Source organism: Aegilops tauschii, chromosome 7, assembly GCF_002575655.3.
Source record: "Aegilops tauschii subsp. strangulata cultivar AL8/78 chromosome 7, Aet v6.0, whole genome shotgun sequence".
Lineage (NCBI taxonomy): Eukaryota > Viridiplantae > Streptophyta > Magnoliopsida > Poales > Poaceae > Aegilops > Aegilops tauschii.
In genome coordinates this window covers 472,390,443-472,404,532 of record NC_053041.3, presented here as the reverse complement: position 1 = coordinate 472,404,532, position 14,090 = coordinate 472,390,443, and positions in this window count along the sequence as shown.

Below are 14,090 nucleotides of genomic sequence, written 5' to 3'. Positions count from 1 at the left end.
TGTAGACATGACCGAGACTCATCTCCGGTCAATAACCAATAGCGGAACCTGGATGCTCATATTGGCTACCACATATTCTATGAAGATCTTTATCGGTCAAATCGCATAACAACATATGTTGTTCCCTTTGTCATCGGTATGTTACTTGCCCGAGATTCGATCGTCGGTATCACTATACCTAGTTCAATCTCGTTACCGACAAGTCTCTTTACTCGTTCCGTAATGCATCATCCCGCAACTAACTCATTAGTCACATTGCTTGCAAGGCTTATAGTGATATGCATTACCGAGAGGGCCCAGAGATACCTCTCCGACAATCGGAGTGACAAATCCTAATCTCGATATATGCCAACTCAACAAACACCATCGGAGACACCTGTAGAGCATCTTTATAATCACCCAGTTACGTTGTGACGTTTGATAGCACACTAAGTGTTCCTCCGGTATTCGGGAATTGCATAATCTCATAGTCAGAGGAACATGTATAAGTCATGATGAAAGCAATAGCAATAAACTAAACGATCATAGTGCTAAGCTAATAGATGGGTCTTGTCCATCACATCATTCTCCAATGATGTGATCCCGTTCATCAAATGACAACACATGTCTATGGCTAGGAAACATAACCATCTTTGATAAACAAGCTTGTCGTGGAATTATCACGGCAGATGTCCTCGTGCAAGGACTTAGTCGTGGAGCCATCGCAACTAGGAAGCTTAAAGGGGTTAAGCGGGACAAAGGACACGAGGATTATACTGGTTCGGCCCCTTACAGTGAAGGTAAAAGCCTACGTCCAGTTGAGGTTGTATTGATTAGGGTTTCGACGACCAGGAGCTAAACCGCCCTGCCTGGTTATCGATTTGATCTTACTTGTCCCTGAACCGCCGCCGGGTCGTTCCTTTATATAGAGAGGTTGATGCCCAGCGGCTCTCAGAGTCCCAGCCGGCTTATAACAGTATCCGGTTCGGACTCTTAACTATTCTTGCCTTACACTACAAGTTTCACTATAACGGCGGTTTATCACTACGGGCCTTAAGCCATCTCCGGGTCTTAAGCCCATTACTGACCCGCCGTCCTCAAGCTTGGTACTGGGCTTCACGTGATGATCCTTATGATGTAACCTGGCCCCTCCTGGGCAGGTGACTCTAATGGTTATATCCTCAACATTAGGCCCCAGATTGATTTGAACCGGTTCATGTCAATCTTCAATCCCTTTAAGAGAAAATCTTCCGGCTTCTGCTTGTGCGAAGGTTATAACCCGCCGTGACGTCATCTTCTGGATTCCTGGTAACCCGCCATGATGTCATCTTCCATTAAACTCATTTTTTTATTCTGTCATATCCCAACGGATCTTACCTTAATAACCATCCCGAGAATCGAGGCGTTTCTGCGGCAAGATAATCATGTCTCCAGCCTCCTCATTTCTCGCGCCCATTTATGAGTCGTGCCTTATAAATAGGCCCGGCCCATAGGCCTTCGTCACTTCTCGATCCCTCGTCTTCCTCCTCTGACGCCCCAGAGCTCGAGCTCCGCCGCCGCTGCTGCGCCCCTTGTCTTCCTCAACCTCGGCCGCTGCATCACCCTGAACTGGTCCAGAGAAACGGCGGCAACCTCCGCAGCTCATCAGCGCCAGTAAGTTCTTGCCACCCCATACAGTAGATTCGCATTAGGGTTCTGTCGTTCTCCCCTGTTCTTCGTAGTTCATCTCAAGTTCTTCACAATTCTTCCACCGTGGCCTCTTTTGATCCGGAAAGTAGGATAGAACTCCTGCGGTAGTGGTTTCGCACCCATTTCCCATACTAGCAGATCCCTCTTGCTTGCAAAAAGACCTCATTAAAACTTATGAACTTCTCTGTGCCAGTTTTTAGGTCTAGAAATTTTTCCTTTCTAAACGACCGTTTGATCCAAAATAATCCCTGCAATCTGTGAAACTTGTTTGTGCAACACTTAGACAAAAACTGCCTCTGTGAGCCATGGTGGCTCATATCGCCGGCTTAAAAGAGGCCATGCTCTGTGAAAATTCCGGCTTACTCATAATAGAGTTAAATAACTTAAATTGCTTATAATACCCACGGCGGCTTAAATAACCTGACACAATTAGTCATATATCATTAGGCCCCTTCATGAACCGCCGTCCTGAATACTAAACTGAAATTTTTCTCCGGCTTAAATTTGAACCGGAAATTTTCCTTTGTCATAGGCTTCCATTTTCCACAATGCCGCGCAAGGCTCCCAAGGCACCCATTACGTGCAACTGGGTGAGGTCCAACGTTACTGAAAGCACCTTAGATGACTTCGTAAAAATGGGTTACCTGCCCAAAAAGGAGGTCATGTCCTACCGTGCGCCTGACCCGTCCGAAGAGAGACCTCAACCAAAAGATGGAGAGTTTGTTGTATTTGCTGACCACATGAGCCGAGGCTTTGCTCCTCCTGGCTCAAAATTCTTCAGAGATGTTCTGAACTTTTTCAATCTACGAGCTCAAGACATTGGACCCAATTCCGTGTCGAACATTTGTAACTTTCAAGTGTTCTGTGAGGTATATCTTGGAGAGGAACCCAGCCTGCTACTCTTTAGGGAGTTATTTTACCTGAACCGCCAGAATGAATGCGCCAACGGGCCTAGCTTGGAACTTGGTGGAATATCAATTCAACGACGGAGGGATTGTCTCTTTCCTTATGCTGAGCCGCCAAGCCACCCAAAGGACTAGAATCAGACATGGTTCTACTGCCAGGATACTTCTCCGGCTGATGAGAACCCTCTGCCCGGCTTTCGCGCCCTGCGTCTGGAATCAAACCACCCCCTGCCAGACAAATTATCTCAAGCTGAGCGCCAACCACTTATCCCCACCATCAACAAAATCAAAGCTCTTCTGGGAAACGGCCTTAACGGCGTTGATCTGGTCCGGGTCTGGATTGCTTGGCGGGTGATCCCTCTAAGCCGCCGCCCCGGCTTAATGTGTGATTACACCGGCCGGAAGGATGATCCTCTTCGGCACAGCCCCAACGACTTACCTGAAGATGTCATTGATGACATGACCAAATCCCTTCTGAACGAGAGCTTAGCAGATTGCGGGAGGACCGGCTTAAGTCCATTCTGCAAAGCTAACCCGGCTCCGGCGGTAAGCTACTAATCTGAGCACTTTACTTTTCATTTTAACAATTTTCGTTTTTAACTTCAAGAAACCTTTGTTGTATTTTTCAGGCTAATGATAAGTTCTGGAAGGTCATGTATGACCATGAGGCTGCTAAAAAAGCCAGGAAGGCTAAAAAATCCACCAGGAGAGCCGCTCCCCGCAAGAAGGGGAGTAAGCCTAGCGCCTCAGACCTGCTTCAGCTGGATGATACCTCCGAGTCAGAGGTAGCCCTTGATTCTTATGCTCTTCTTTGTTTTTTGTTTGTTCTTAACCACCTTATCGACACTGATTATCAGCAGGAGGACACCGGAGCGAGTAACCCGGTGACTGAAGAGGTAACTATACTTTCCTCCGACTCGGAGCCCTTGCCAAGGCTGAAAGTCCGAAGAGTAACCCGGAAAGTAAGATTTTCACATCCTTTAGCTTATCAAGATCCTCAATTTCTTTTGAAGCGACAGATTCATGAGAGCTGGAGGCACACCCGGACCAACAAGGATGCAGACCTCTCCTCCGGCTTACCTGAAGCATCAAGGAAGCGCCGGACCGAGGTTATCTCCAACTTATATCCTTTTCATCCTTTGGCGGGCGTCACTCGTCAACCGCTCAATTCTTATGATTCAAACTATCAGGAAACTTCACCTTCCTCTAGGGACTCCATGCAATCTAACTTGCCGGCTTTCAAGACCGCACCCGGGTAATGATGATCAGTTTATGTTGTGCTTATCTTACTCATGTTTTTTGTACTAACCTTTTGACTTTCAGTGCACAAGCAAAGCTCAGCAAGAGGGCAAAGAAAAGTAACCCGGTCGAAGAGCCGGTCTTAACTGAACCCAATGCCTCTGCCTCTGAGCCGCCGTCTGCACCAGCTCCAGAAACCACCGCTCCAACTGAAGAACAAGCCATGGGGGGTTCTGACAACCCGGAGATTCCCAGCCCAGCTCAACCGGCCGATGACCCGGATGTGGTGATTACTCGGACCGAATATGTTGAGCCGGGAAGACCCAATGTGCTGGCTAGATGCTCTGCTAAAGAAGAACTGCTAGAGCACCGCAGGGCCAGACTGGATATCACAGACTATGCTAACTTGAGCATTGGAGATATTGTTGCTGGTTATATTGGTCAAGTGCACAATAGTCGGGACCTGGAAATTGACATGGTGAAGCAGATACAGCAAAAATCTGAGGTATAATTCCCTTGTTTACTCCATAGTCATCCTTACCATATTAGCCCCCAAGTCTATTATTTATGACAGAATATGTTGTAGACTTAATACCGGCTTACCTGTTAACACTCAAGGGCCGGGTTAAACAGCGTAGGTGAACCGGTCTTTTACCTTATGTTTTAATCAAGTAATGGAGCAACTTTCCCCATTAGCCCCCAAGTGCCAAGCACCTTTGCCTGCAGAGTGCTTGGGACTTATTTTCATGAACCGGCACTGTAAATAAAGCTTCTTAGCCTACATTAGCCCCCAAGTGCCAAGTGTCTTTGCTTGCAAAGTGCTTGGGACTTTAATATTGCATGATAATCACTCAAACTGTAACCCGGAACTTGTATAGGCTGCCTGCAAAAAACTTGAGTCGGAAATCTCTGATCTGAAGACCCGCCTGAAGACTCAGGAAAAGGAGACCCAGAAGGCCAATGCCAAGTTTGAGTTCAGTGTCTCTGCACAAGAAAAACTGAAGAAAAAATTTGAAACAGAAAGAAAAGCCTGGGCCGATGAGAAGACTGCCCTGCTCAGCCGGGCTGAACAAGCGGAGGCTGCTCTTACTGAAAGAACCGCCGAACTCTCCGGCTTAAAACGCCATGTATCGCAGATGGTCGCCGCAATCTTCGGTAAGTTACTCTGTAAGCTTCTAACAAGTTTACATCATTTACGTCTGATAAGTCCCACCATTGCCATCAGCTCACCTGACTTTGTAATGCAGGTCCCAGGAGTTCCAACCTCAACCAGAACGTGCTGACCAAGCTGAAGGCGGTTTACACTTTGGTGGAGCAACTTTACACCGGGTCACAACGTGCGTTAGCCGTTGTGGCTCTGTCCAATGAAGTTCCCACTCACCTGGCAGATGTACTTAGGCGGCTTGCCGTACTTCCTCAGCGCTTCCAAGAGCTGAGACGGACTTCTGCAAGAGCCGGAGCCATAGCTGCTCTGAGCCGGGCCAAGGCGTTTCTACCGGAGCTAGACCCGGCCGACATCGCTCTTGGATATCCCAGCCTGAAGGAAGACGGCACCCCCTTTGACCAGAAAGACTTTGCCGCCTGTGTGAAGAGCGTTCGCCCGGTGGCCACCTTGATTGGGAATGACACAGACCTTACCAAGTATCAGCCGGGCTATGACGCGGAGAATCAGAGGATCCCAACTCCACGCTATGAAGCAGTCAGCCTGATCCCTCTGACTCGTAAGCATACCTTCGCCCCAGAAGTTGACCCGGCCGGGTTAATTGATGATGAGGCTCAATTTGAAGCTTTGAGCGGCATTGACTGGAAATCATCAACCTTCCAGGTCATGGAAACAGCCGGAGGAGCGGAGAGGGATGAGCCGGAAGCTTCAACCCAACAAGCACCTTGACTACTTAGGCATCTCATGGTTACGCCTTATAAACAATGCCTCACCTTTTGGACTCGGGGAGTCCTGTAATAGAGTAGGAAAAACAGTTAATTTTGTCGTGCCATCGTGCACGTGTGCAGCGCTTAACTCCATTGAAGCTGCTCTTTCATGTTCCTCCGGATTATGTTTGATCATTTACTTTCCTTAAGCTTGAAGAACTGTCTTTAATTATTCTGCATAGAAAAATAAATCACAAGTCTCTAGGCGGCTTACCGCATGGAGAGTCATATATCTTACATATAACCCGGAATATAAACCAAGGTCATAAAAGACCGGCTCTCAATCATATCTTCGGGATAACCACAATAGCATACCTGCAAGCCTTGCAAGTACACCTCCGGCTTATGTAACCCAAATAATGAGGTTGAGAACGCAATTCCGGTTCATCAGCACCTATAATGCCTATTGTGTGCTATCAACATTATTAATCAAAGTTAAGCCGGCGGAGTAAGAACCGCCCTTGCACATTGTTGATATGATTAAAAGAACTTGTAGCAAACCAAAAGATCAAAACTCAGGGGCTTCTGGTTCGAATACGACCAGAGAACCGTCCCAAAGGGGTTAAGCTTAAGATTCGAATGCGATCATATAGCCCCCAGTGGCTTTGGTGTTGCCTATCAAGAGGGTACCGACAGTTATGTTCTCTTGGGTTCGGATACGACCCATGTTTGAATAGGAAGCCCCCAAATGACCTTAAGAGTTGTTTAACGACGCTGATTCGAATACGATCCACGTCGGTTCCCAAAGGGGGTTGAGCCATGATTCAAATATGATCAAGAAAAACTCCCCAATGAGCTCGGCAATTTGCCAATCAAGTGGGTATCGACAGCTATGTTCTCTTTGGTTCGAATACGACCTATGTTTGAACAGGAAGCCCCCAGGTGATCATATTGTTAATGGCTAGATTCGAATACGATCGTAAGCCGGATCCACCTCCAAGTGACCATGTAATGTTGTAATGGAAATAACACATTTACCTTTGGAGGAGAAAAGGACAGAGGTCCTGCTTTATTATTTATCATAATATATACATGGCTATAGAAATATGTACATTATGAGAGCCGGTGGCTCAAGTGTAATAAGGCCGAAGCTGAGCTATGTTCCACGACCGACGGGTCTCTTCCTCCGACTTACGTGAATCTTTGTGCTCCCGAACATCGATAAGGTAGTATGACCCGTTGTACAAGTTCTTGCTGACCACAAAGGGCCCTTCCCAGGGCGGGGATAACTTGTGTGCATCTGTTTGATCATGGATGAGCTGGAGCACCAGATCACCTTCCTGGAAGACCCTGGACTTAACCCGGCGGCTGTGATAGCGGCGCAGGTCTTGTTGGTAAATCGCCGAGCGAGCTGCTGCCACATCACGCTGTTCGTCCAACAAGTCAAGAGCATCTTGGCGCGCCCGCTCATTATCCGCCTCAACATAAGCCGCCACTCGAGGCGAGTCATGACGGATGTCGCCAGGGAGGACCGCCTCCGCTCCATAAACCATGAAGAAAGGCATGTAACCCGTAGACCTGTTAGGAGTAGTATTGATGCTCCATAACACGGAGGGTAACTCCTCCACCCAACAACCCGGCGTCTGTTGCAAAGGGACCAAAAGCCGGGGCTTGATGCCCTTCAAGATTTCCTGATTGGCTCTCTCAGCTTGACCATTGGATTGAGGGTGAGCCACTGATGAAACATCAAGCCGAATATGCTCTCGTTGACAAAACTCCTCCATGGCGCCTTTAGACAGATTGGTACCATTGTCAGTTATAATGCTGTGTGGAAAACCAAAGCGAAATATCACCCTCTTCATGAACTGAACCGCTGTGGCTGCGTCACACTTACTAACTGGCTCTGCTTCAACCCACTTTGTGAACTTGTCGACCGCCACCAAGAGGTGGGTCTTCTTATCCTTGGATCTTTTAAAAGGCCCAACCATATCAAGGCCCCAGACCGCAAATGGCCAAGTAATTGGAATCATCCTCAATTCTTGAGCCGGCACATGAGCCCGTCGCGAGAACCTCTGGCAACCGTCACATTTACTGACCAAATCCTCTGCATCAGCATGAGCCGTCAGCCAATAAAAACCATGACGAAAAGCCTTGGCCACAAGGGATTTTGAGCCGGCATGATGGCCACAATCCCCCTCATGAATTTCACGTAAAATTTCTTGACCTTCCTTAGGGGAAACACAACGCTGGAAAGTTCCAGTGACACTGCGACGATGCAGCTCGCCATTGATAATTATCATTGACTTAGACCGCCGGGTTATTTGTCTGGCCAAAGTTTCATCCTCAGGCAATTCTCCCCGGGTCATGTAAGCCAAGTATGGTATTGTCCAGTCTGGGGTAATGTGGAGAGCCGCCACCAACTGTGCCTCTGGGTCAGGAACAACCAAGTCTTTCTCTGTAGGCAACTTAACAGAAGGGTTATGCAAAATGTCCAAGAAACTATTAGGCGGCACCGGCTTTCGCTGAGAGCCCAGCCGGCTTAATGCATCAGCCGCCTCGTTCTTCCTGCGATCAATGTGCTCTACTTGGTAACCCTGAAAATGTCCAGCAATGGCATCAACTTCGCGGCGATAAGCCGCCATGAGAGGGTCCTTGGAATCCCACTTGCCTGACACTTGTTGGGCCACCAAATATGAGTCGCCAAAGCACCTTACCCGGCTTAAGCTCATCTCCTTAGCCATCCGAAGACCATGGAGCAAGGCCTCGTACTCAGCCGCATTGTTAGTACAGGGAAACATCAACCGTAGCACATAGCAAAACTTGTCACCTCGAGGGGAAGTTAATACAACTCCAGCCCCTGAGCCTTCCAATTGCCTAGACCCGTCGAAGTGAATAGTCCAGTATGTATTATCCGGCTTCTCTTCAGGCACCTGCAGCTCTGTCCAATCGTTGATGAAATCCACCAATGCTTGAGATTTGATAGCAGTGCGTGGCACGTATTTCAGACCATGGGGCCCAAGTTCTATAGCCCACTTAGCCACTCTTCCTGTGGCTTCTCTGTTTTGGATGATATCTCCTAGGGGAGCAGAACTAACCACAGTGATAGGGTGAACCTGGAAATAATGCTTAAGCTTCCGGCTTGCCATGAATACCCCATAAACAAGCTTCTGCCAATGTGGATACCGTTGTTTGGACTCAATGAGTACTTCGCTGACGTAGTAAACCGGCCGCTGAACCGGATACTCCTTACCTGCTTCCTTACGCTCCACCACCACAGCCACACTGACAGCTCGTGTGTTAGCGGCTACATACAGCAATAAGGGCTCCTTGTCAACAGGAGCAGCAAGGACTGGGGGCTCAGCCAGCTGTCTCTTCAAATCCTCAAAAGCAGCATTAGCGGCATCATTCCAGATAAAGTCATCTGTTTTCTTCATCAACTGGTACAGTGGCATGGCCTTTTCACCCAAACGGCTTATAAACCGGCTCAAGGCAGCGATGCGGCCCGCCAGACGCTGGACGTCGTTTATGCACGCCGGCTTAGCCAGAGAGGTGATTGCTTTGATCTTTTCCGGGTTAGCTTCAATGCCTCTGTGAGAAACCAGAAAACCCAAGAGCTTGCCTGCGGGAACACCAAAAACACACTTGGCCGGGTTAAGCATCATCTTGTAAACCCGGAGGTTGTCAAAGGTTTCTTTAAGATCATCTACCAAGGTCTCCTTCTCCCTGGACTTAACCACGATATCATCCACATAGGCATGAACGTTGCGCCCAATCTGGTTATGAAGACAATTCTGCACACAACGCTGGTAAGTCGCCTGTGCACTCCTGAGCCCAAAAGGCATAGACACATAACAGAAGGCTCCAAAGGGAGTGATGAACGCGTCTTCTCCTGGTCCTTAACTGCCATTTTAATCTGATGGTATCCAGAATAAGCACCCAAAAAACTTAAGCGCTCACAACCCGCCGTAGCATCAATAATCTGATCAATACGGGGGAGAGCAAAAGGATCAGCCGGACAAGCCTTGTTTAAATCCGTGTAGTCCACACACATCCGCCAGGTGCCGTTCTTCTTGAGCACGAGCACCGGGTTAGCTAACCATTCTGGATGAAAAACTTCAACAATAAACCCGGCCGCCAAGAGCCGGGCTACTTCCTCACCGATGGCTTTCCGCCTCTCCTCATTAAACCGCCAGAGGAATTGCCTGACCGGCTTAAATTTCGGATCAATGTTGAGAGTGTGCTCAGCGAGTTCTCTAGGTACACCTGGCATGTCAGAAGGTTTCCACGCAAAGATGTCCCTGTTCTCACGGATGAACTCGATGAGCGCGCCTTCCTATTTCGGATCCAGATTGGCACTGATGCTGAACTGCTGAGATGAGTCACCTGGAACAAAGTCAACAAGTTTAGTCTCATCAGCTGATTTAAATTTCATTACCGGCTCATGCTCCGTGGTTGGCTTTTTCAAAGACGTCATATCTGCCGGGTCAACATTGTCCTTGTAAAACTTCAACTCCTCTGTGGCACAAACAGATTCCGCGTAAGCCGCGTCACCTTCCTCACACTCCAAGGCTATCTTTCGGCTGCCATGAACCGTAATGGTCCCATTGTGACCCGGCATCTTGAGCTGCAAATACACGTAACACGGCCGTGCCATGAACTTGGCGTAAGCCGGCCGCCCAAATAAAGCATGATACGGACTTCTTATCTTAACCACCTCAAAGGTTAATTTTTCCGCCCTGTAGTTGTACTCATCTCCAAAAGCCACTTCCAGCTCGATCTTACCAACTGGATATGCCGACTTACCAGGCACCACACCATGGAAAACAGAATCAACCCCATACGACGGAAGGTCTCATAATAGAGGATGTTGATGCTGCTGCCTCCGTCCATGAGCACTTTAGTGAATTTATATCCCCCACCTAAGGAGCCACCACCAGGGCTAGGTGACCCGGATTATCAACCCGGGGAGGGTGATCTTCCCTACTCCACACAATAGGCTGCTCAGACCATCTTAAATAGCGTGGAACCGCCGGCTCAACAGCATTCACAACCCTTTTATGAAGCTTCTGATCTCGCTTGCACAGACTGGTGGTAAACACATGATACTGTCCACCATTGAGCTGCTTTGGATTGGTCTGGTATCCCCCCTGCTGCTGCTGATGACCCTGGCCGGGCTGTTGATTAAAGCCCCCTTGAACATTCTGAGAATTGGAATTTGAACCGCCGCCCGGGCCATGAAAGCTGCCAGCACCTGAGCCGCCGCCCGGGCCACTGTTGCCATTGAAAGCATTGGAATTTTTAAAGGCCTTCATGATTGGGCAGTCCTTCCATAAATGAGTGGCCGGCTTTTCCCTAGAGCCATGCCTTGGGCAAGGCTCATTCAACAACTGTTCAAGCGTCGGGCCTGACCCGCCGGCTCGGGGAGGTGGTCTCCCCTTACGCCGGTGGTTGTTACCCTGTGAATTGGTGTTGGCCACAAACTCCACACTGCCATCCGCCTTACGCTTGTTACCTCCCTGGTTCGCCGGGTTATGCTGGGGGCCCTTGCCATTGCCATTCCGTTTTCCCTTCCCTGTCCTTTCATCATCCGACGCGGGATCCTTGGTACTATCAGAATCGGCGTACTTGACCAGAGCCGTCATCAGCGTACCCATATCATTGCAGTCGCGCTTGAGCCGCCCGAGCTTCATCTTCAGGGGCGCAAAACGACAATTCTGCTCCAACATTAAGACAGAGCCGGCATCCATCTTATCAGATGAATGTATTATCTCCTTGACCCGGCGAACCCAATGGGTTGTAGACTCACCCTCCTGCTGCTTGCAGTTAGTCAAATCCACAATTGACATAGATTGCCTACATGTATCTTTAAAGTTTTGGATGAACCGGGCTTTTAGCTCAGCCCAAGACCCGATAGAGTTAGGCGGCAGTCCTTTCAACCAAGTGCGGGCAGTCCCATCTAACATCATGGTGAAGTACTTGGCCATTGCCGCTTCACTGACCTCCAGCAACTCCATGGCCATCTCGTAACTCTCGATCCATGCTCCGGGTTGTAAATCAGCCGTGTAATTAGGCACCTTCCTAGGCCCTTTGAAATCCTTGGGCAGACGTTCATTATGGAGAGCCGGCACCAGACAAGGGACACCTCCAGTCCTCGTAGGTATACCCGCATCGACAAAAGCCGTCGGATAAGCCGGGGGTGGCTGGTAAGCCGTCAACTGAGGCGCCTACTCCGCCTCTTGCCGTGCTCCGTCTTCGTCTACCGCGTGAAAGGCTCCGTTATGAGCCGGGTCGTGGCCAGGAGGCAAGTCATGGCGTCGGACATTGCTTGAGCAGGTCGCTGAGACCATGTGTCTGCTATAACTCGGGCTCCGGCCTGGACGAGGGGTTGAATGAATCATGTCCCGGCTATAAGAATATGCCTCCTGCTGCGCCAGAGCCATCTGAAGGAGTTCTCTGACCCGGCGGGTTTCAACCGCCGTTGGAGAGTCGCCATCGATTGGGAGAGCCGCCAGTCGCGCCGCCGCGGCGACCATGTTTTCCAACGGGTTGGCATAATGACCCGGTGGTATTGGCACGTATTGAGGCGGGGCAGCGTTCACCCGGGGAGGCCCCATCACTTGGGGCTGAATTGACGTTTCAGCCCCGGGCGTCGTGATCTCTGGCGGGTTACTGGGCCCTGCACCAGGCGTGTTGAAAAGGTTTCGAGGATCGTAAACCGGAGGGAGTCGAGATTGGGCCTTTTGATGCCTCCTTCTCATGACCTCATTGGACGCGTTCTGATCCATCGTGAGTCGGAAAGACTGTGCCTGAATTAGCTGAGTCTGGGCGTCGAGAGCCGCCCTCTCCGCAGCCATCCTGATCCCTTCCGCCGCCAGATCCTCCTTGGCTTTTGCTAGATCCAACTTTAACTGTGCCACCTCCGCGTCATGCTGAGCTTGATTCGCTGGGGCGACCGTAGCGGTTAACAGGGCCGTCATCTTGTCTGTGAGATCCATCAGCACCTGAGCCGGCGAGGGCACATGGCTTCCTGCCCCGGCGGCGGGGTTTTGAACAGGTTGTGCGCCAGCCATGAAGATTCCAACCCGGCTCGGCGGCTCAAAGGGGTCCGGAATACTGTCGCCATCGGAACAACCCCTGAGCCTGCCATCTTGAAGTTGGTATAACGAGTCGGTCTCCTCTGTGGATGACTCGCCGTCAGAGCGAGCGGCCGTCTCCTCGCTAGATCCAGATCTTTCAGAGAGTCCTCCATGGACGCATCCCACGAAAGCATGCTTCAAGGCAGGCAGAGTTCGGGCGGGTCGTGCACGCTGAGCCGTCTCGATGAGATCGGCGCAGAGGTCCGGCTCAAGGCCCGGCTCACCAATCTTGCCAATAAAGACATGGATTCTGCCGAAGGGGACCCGGTACCCGTACTCGATTGAGCCGGCGTCGGGGCCCTAGTTTGCATCGTCGATGTAGAGCTTGCCGCGACGACTCTTGGTCATCCGGCCCACAGCGTATCCCTTGAGCCCTTCGAAGCTGCCCTTCAAGAACTCAAATCCACCGTGCGCTGGCCCCACGGTGGGCGCCAACTGTCGTGGAATTATCACGGCAGATGTCCTCGTGCAAGGACTTAGTCATGGAGCCATCGCAGCTAGGAAGCTTAAAGGGGTTAAGCGGGACAAAGGACACGAGGATTATACTGGTTCGGCCCCTTACAGTGAAGGTAAAAGCCTACGTCCAGTTGAGGTTGTATTGATTAGGGTTTCGACGACCAGGAGCTAAACCGCCCTGCCTGGTTATTGATTTGATCTTACTTGTCCCTGAACCGCCGCCGGGTCGTCCCTTTATATAGAGAGGTTGACGCCCAGCGGCTCTCAGAGTCCCGGCCGGCTTATAACAGTGTCCGGCTCGGACTCTTAACTATTCTTGCCTTACACTACAAGTTTCACTATAACGGCGGTTTATCACTACGGGCCTTAAGCCATCTCCGGGTCTTAAGCCCATTACTGACCCGCCGTCCTCAAGCTTGGTACTGGGCTTCACGTGATGATCCTTATGACGTAACCCGGCCCCTCCTGGGCGGGTGACTCTAATGGTTATATCCTCAACAAAGCTAGTCAAGTATGGGCATACTAGGGACACTCTGTTTGTCTATGTATTCACACATGTACTAAGTTTCCGGTTAATACAATTCTAGCATGAATAATAAACATTTATCATGATATAAGGAAATGTAAATAACAACTTTATTATTGCCTCTAGGGCACATTTCCTTCACAAACTATGTAACTGTAACTCCTCCAACCGTAACGTGCTAGAGATTCACCTTGATTTTCAATTTCCTTTTCGTTTGCGGCTTGCAGTTGCACTTGCACTTGAGGTGGTTCATTCTCAACAGTTAAAGAGGTAGAAGTTGATTTTCTTCAA